This window comes from Cyprinus carpio, unplaced genomic scaffold (assembly GCF_018340385.1).
Source record: "Cyprinus carpio isolate SPL01 unplaced genomic scaffold, ASM1834038v1 S000006545, whole genome shotgun sequence".
NCBI classification, from domain to species: Eukaryota; Metazoa; Chordata; class Actinopteri; order Cypriniformes; family Cyprinidae; genus Cyprinus; species Cyprinus carpio.
In genome coordinates this window covers 271,939-277,850 of record NW_024879208.1, presented here as the reverse complement: position 1 = coordinate 277,850, position 5,912 = coordinate 271,939, and the positions used below count along the sequence as shown (strand labels likewise).

At 36.6% G+C, this 5,912-nt stretch overlaps 1 pseudogene; it reads left to right on the top strand.

The window, feature by feature from the left end:
* The first annotated feature begins 828 nt into the window (after nt 1–828).
* Nucleotides 829–5,912, top strand: part of LOC122143959 — a 5,907-nt pseudogene continuing 823 nt past the window's right edge.

Sequence of the window (5,912 nt, the reverse complement as noted above, 5' to 3'; positions counted from 1 at the left end):
TACTCACCCTCATTCCTCACGTCATCCAAACCCTTAACTTTCATTCTTCCATGGAAAATCTCTGAACTTCTAGACAGTAAATAGTAAATATACTGTCAAGCTTCATAAAGGAATTCACTGAATTCAAAGTCTTCAGAAGTCATATGATAGCTGTAAAGGATGAAGCTTACATTTAAGTTATTCACTAAAAATTGTGCCTTGAAAATATTGGCTGACAGCCATGGACACGTTTCAGTTTCATTGTATGGAAAAGAGCAACTTTGACTGTACAGAAAATATCTCCTTTTACCTTACACAGAAGAAAGAACATATTATGAGTTTTCAAAAGACAATAGTAAATAATTTTATTTACATTAAGTTATAATATATATTATGCAGCTCTGAACTATTGATTTAAATTTTTTTAAATGTTTGAAAAATTTACAATAAGAAACATACTTTAAATATAAACACATCTATTCAGGTGAAACCCGTTTTATGCATAAAAAAGAGGTTCAGATTTATTTTGTTTTGACAGTTATGAATAGTCAATATGATCCATCTATGAAAACCATGTGGCATGTTCTGTCAGCTATGCCTTGCCAAATTCAGGGGTCCCCAAAGGGCTGGAAAACACAATGTCACAAGCAATTCATCTATGAAAGTGGACTCAGTATGAAAAAATAGTCAAGAGAATAATGATTTTGTCAAGTGGTAACTTGTTGGTAACAAGTGATAACATGGATTACGTAACCTTTATCTGTTGCTTTGTATCCACGTTCAGTACAAGTTTGCATATACGTAGCATCAGCGGATTCTGTGCTGGTTTCTTTGGCAGAAATTTAAACGATGTCTCAACAGCAGCTGTCAACTGCCACAGACTTGGAGATAAGCATGTAACATCAATTAAAGCAAGTTCCCCCTCAGTGCCTTCAGGTAACAAGGTGAAGGAAGGAGCTCCACAGGGCTGTTTGCTTTGCTCATAGCTTGTGCCCACATGGTACTATTGTTGATGTTCAACATGTTGAAGAGCAACTTTGTGGCACTGATAATGCATTTTAGATTTTAGTCTTGCAGAGGAGCTCTGTTTTTATGCAGATGTTTTTTGGCTTGGGCTCTATTTAAAACCAGGCAATATATTACTTTCTAATGTAAACTGTGCCGCTTTTGTCTGTTCTCTTTGTTCTGACAGGCTCTCGAAATCCAAACAGCATGCGATACAAATCAAACATCATAGCAGATGTGGTGGATAAGATTGCCCCTGCAGTGGTACACAAATAACACAATACAATTTAAGGACAGATGGTGGTGGTTGTTTAGATGCTGAGCACAGAGTGACATGCTGGTTATAATTCTTTGTATTCTTAGTTGGTGCATAATGAACTCTCCATATGTGATTCAATTATAACAAAATAATTTTTGCCTTGCTTGCTTGTTTAGACAGAGGTTCAAAAATGAGAGTAGAAGAAGTATATAACAACTGCTATTTGGATAACTGTTATTGCATTTTGCATAAATTAAACATTAGTATATAATTATGTGAGAAAATATACATGGTGTCCCTACACCACTAAACATTTACAATAACAGTTGTTATGTTTAAAAATGATGTTATACACTCAAAGGTTTGGGGTCTGTAAAATTTTTAAATGTTTTTGAAAGGTGTCTCTCTTATGCTCACCAAGGCTGCATTTGTTTGATCATAAATACAGTAAAACAGTAATATTGTAAAAAAATATAATTAAAACTGTTTTCAATTTTAATGATTGTAATTTATTCATGTGATGGCAAAACTAAATTTTCAACAGCCGCTACTCCAGTATTGTGTGTCACTTCTACAAATCTAATAATCTAATTTGGTGCTTAAGAAACATTTGTTATTATTATGTATGTGTTATTAAAATAGTTATGCTGTTTAATTTTTTTGTGGAATCTTTGATAAACTCTTACTTACTCCCAACTTTTGAACAACAGTGTATTTAAAAATATTTTGTAAAAATATTTTAATACAGACAAGAATTTGGAATTTGCTGCAAAAAAATGTTCAAAACCTAGAAATCTCTCAACAAACTAATTTTTTCTCATACACTCATACACCAAAGGACTATTCCCCCGATGTTACCTTCCAGACTTCCATCTTCCAACCAAGACATCCCCGTGTCCAGTGGTTCAGGGTTTATAGTGTCAGAGGATGGGTGGATCGTCACCAATGCGCATGTACTGTCCAATAAGCAACATATCAAAGTGGAGCTGAAAAATGGCATGTTCTACGATGCCACAATCAAAGATGTGGATCAAAAATTAGACATTGCTCTTATTAGATCGACTCAGAGGTAGTAGGCCAAGATGTCCAAAATCTGGTCAGGTGACATGGATAAATGACTTAACCAATGGCAAAAACTAGCCTCCAGAGATCTTAAGTGGTTAAAATAACTTTTGTTGCTTTGTAAAAATGTTGTCTTTGCATTCTATGACTCGGGTCCCACTAGTTTATTATCAGCGACTAGCATCACAGCTGCTGGAAGTAAATTAATCTTGGGAGGCAGTCCAGCAGATGTTTCTGGAGTCAGCAAGGGCTTGTGCCACCAAAAAATTAGATTTTGCTTCTTGACATGGTTAATTAATTTTTCTGATTTTCTCAGGAGAAAATTTGTCTCAGTCTTACAAATTCCAACTTTCCACCTATTTTCGCTGTGCGCTTGTGACCATGCAAGATAACATGTGTTTGCCACTGAAACCTGCCTTTGTAAACAGGACCAGCAGAGGACCCTGAAATATCTCCTGACAGAAATACAAAACGGTCCAAACAGTATAAAAAAGTCCTTTCAGACTGATTTAGAACCATCTAACTCTTAAAACCATCTGTAAAGACAAGCTTTGATCAGCAGCATAGAGCTTTCTCTACCACACCCCAATAATGTCTCGCCATAACCCAGACCATAGCAACAGCATGTAGCACAATGATTGGTAATCACTTTAATTCAGTCCCAGACTGTGTATGGCTGCCTGTGGTTTCAGAAAGAAGGAGAAATTGGGGGAAAAGTGCTGGGGAGGCAGATGGCAATCTGTTATTTTGCAGTGCTCAGGCCCCCAGTAGTAGCCTGCAGAGTCAAGGTTGGGACAGAGCGTAAAGGCATCCTGCTCAGGAATCCCTGGTAATCAAGCCTGGTGCATCAGCCTGAAGTCATAAAAATGCACCCCAAACAGCGCAGGCAGGCAGGGGCAGGGGCAGGCTCAAGGCCCAGACTGGCTGCTGGCTTCAAACATTCAAGAAAACTATTACTCTTCTAAAAAGGTGACAGAACATATAGTGATGCTGTGGCTGTATCGTTTTAAGTCGGATATCGCGGTGAGTTGTTTGTGGAAAAACATGTCAATAAAATCATAAATAGGTCTATATTGTTAAATATATGGAGTTTATATACTATTATAGTATATTAATATTTTTAATTAATTTTTATTTCTTTATTTGTAATTTTGTTTTGTGCTTTTGTCATTTTCTATTTAACTTTTGGTAGTATTTTATTTCAATTACTAAAATGTTTAATATTATATAATATTTTAATTATTTTAGTTAACGATAACTGGCTTAAATAAATCTGAGAAAATTCTGTCAAAAGTCAGCAGATTGTTTGAAACGGTTTCCTCAAAAGATTTTATGACAGCCACCATTTAAATTATTATGTCTGGACATGGGTTTGGAGTCAAAACATTAATTATATGATTAGCCTATTTTTTCATTTGTGCACAAAACTATTTTTATTGGTCAAAACAACTTATAAAGCAGGTCACATTTGTATACAAAAATCAGCAAGTTGGCAAAATATGTTTTACAGGAACTAATGAAAACACATTATCTCCTCGCTCTCTCTCTCTTATACAGACTCCCCTGCCTGTGCTTTTACTTGGTCGTTCTTCAGACCTGAGGCCAGGAGAGTTTGTAGTAGCCGTGGGAAGCCCGTTTTTCCCTTCAAAAACACAGTGACCACTGGTATCATCAGCACTACCCACCGAGGAGGTCATGAACCTTGGCCTGCAGAACTCTGATATGGATTATATCCAAACAGATGCCATTATAAATGTAGACATTCTAAATATAGACACTATTATCAAAATAGAAAGTTTAGCTTTGTGTGTCCATGTACATGAATAGGATGTCAATGTTTTCTTTCACAGTATGGAAACTCAGGAGGACCTCTTGTAAACTTGGTAAGAACCCATTTAATCTCCTGTCTCTCATTTGGCATTAAATATATGCCACTTTTTAAAATCTAAGTGAAAGATATAACACCAACATGTCAGAAAAAATCAAATAAAAAAAAAAAAAATCATTGAGTTGGAAAAAGGATCACCACCTCCTAAAAATGATTTGTAAACTCAATCAGATGTAGCTAATCACCTTCTCAATGGCATAAAGACATTTGTCTTTCAACTGTGGTCAGCTGTGCTTATTTTGATCAGCTCAGCATGAAAAGAGCTTTTCTGGAGCATCTTTTTCTGCAGAATTTCAGTCCTTGGTAGTGCACCTGAAGCAAACAATCAACTATGGGTTGCAAAAACACTGTCAAAAGACCTCTGGGATAAAGTTGTGGACAGGCACAAGTCAGGAGATGGTTACAAAAAAAAATTCAAAGGCTTTATCAGTGCCTAGAGGCACAGTGAAGTCTATTATTAAGAAGTAGAAGGTATTTGGTACAACACAGACCCTCCCTGGATCAAGACGTCGCTCCAAACTGGATGAAAGAGCAGGAGGAAACTGGTCAGAGAGGCAACCAAGAGGCCTACAGAAAATCTGAAGCAGTAGCAGGAATTTATGACAGAGTAGTCATTGTGTGCATGTGACAACAATATCACAAAATCTCCACAAATGTGGCTTGTATGGGAAGGGTTACAGGGTTAAACAATATGTCTGGCAGAAGTCCAATACAGTTCACAATCCAAATAACAGCATTCCTCCAGTAAAGCATGGAGGTGATAATATATTGTTATGGGGTGTTTCTCTGCAGCAGGGACTGGAGCACTTGTCAAAATAAAGGAAACTTGGATGGGGCAAAATTCTGTCAAATTCTTGAGAAAAATCTGCTGTCCTCTGCCAGAAAGTTGTCAATGGGAAGAAGGTTGACCTTTCAACATGACAATGACCCAAAGCACACAGCAAACCTGAGCACACAGTGGTTGAATAAGAAAAAGGTGAATGTCCTTGCATGGCCTGCTCAGAGCCCAGACTTAAACCCCATTGAAAATCTGTGGAATGACTTGAAGACTGCAGTCCACAACCGGTCACTATCAAATTTAACTGAACTTGAGCAGTTCTGCAAAGACGAGTGCGCAGATATTGCAAAATCTAGTTGTGCAAAGTTAGTAGAGACGTATCCCAACAGACTAAAGGCTGTTAATTAAAGCAAAAGGTGGTTCAACAAAATACTGACACAACCGAGTGATCCTTTTTCCAACTCAGTGATTCTGTTTTTTTATTTTATTTTTTCTGACATGTTGGTGTTATATCTTTTACTTTGATGTTATAAGTTGCACTGAGTAAATACAGCTGGATAAAACAAAAACTGTGTCCATCTTCATATCAGGCTGCAAAGCAACAAAATATGATTATTTTAAAGGGGGTGATTCTTTTCTATATTCACTGTAATTCTCACTCTCAGCTGCTTCTGGTTTGTTTATCTCTATTTGTTTCTAGAAATGTCCCCCAAGGTTATAACTCTTGTTTTTATTTGTGCAACATTCAGTTTTGGTATTCATGGTTCCTTACTGTGCAGTGTCTACTGTTTCTATGTCTGCTTCCATCTGGATAATTTAGTATACCCTGGACAAATTACCTGTAGTGATTTATATTTATTTCTATTGATCTTTGTAAAGGAAAACACAACATGTGTCCTTGAAGAAGCCTCAGGCTCAAGCATGCATAGTGCATCAATGGA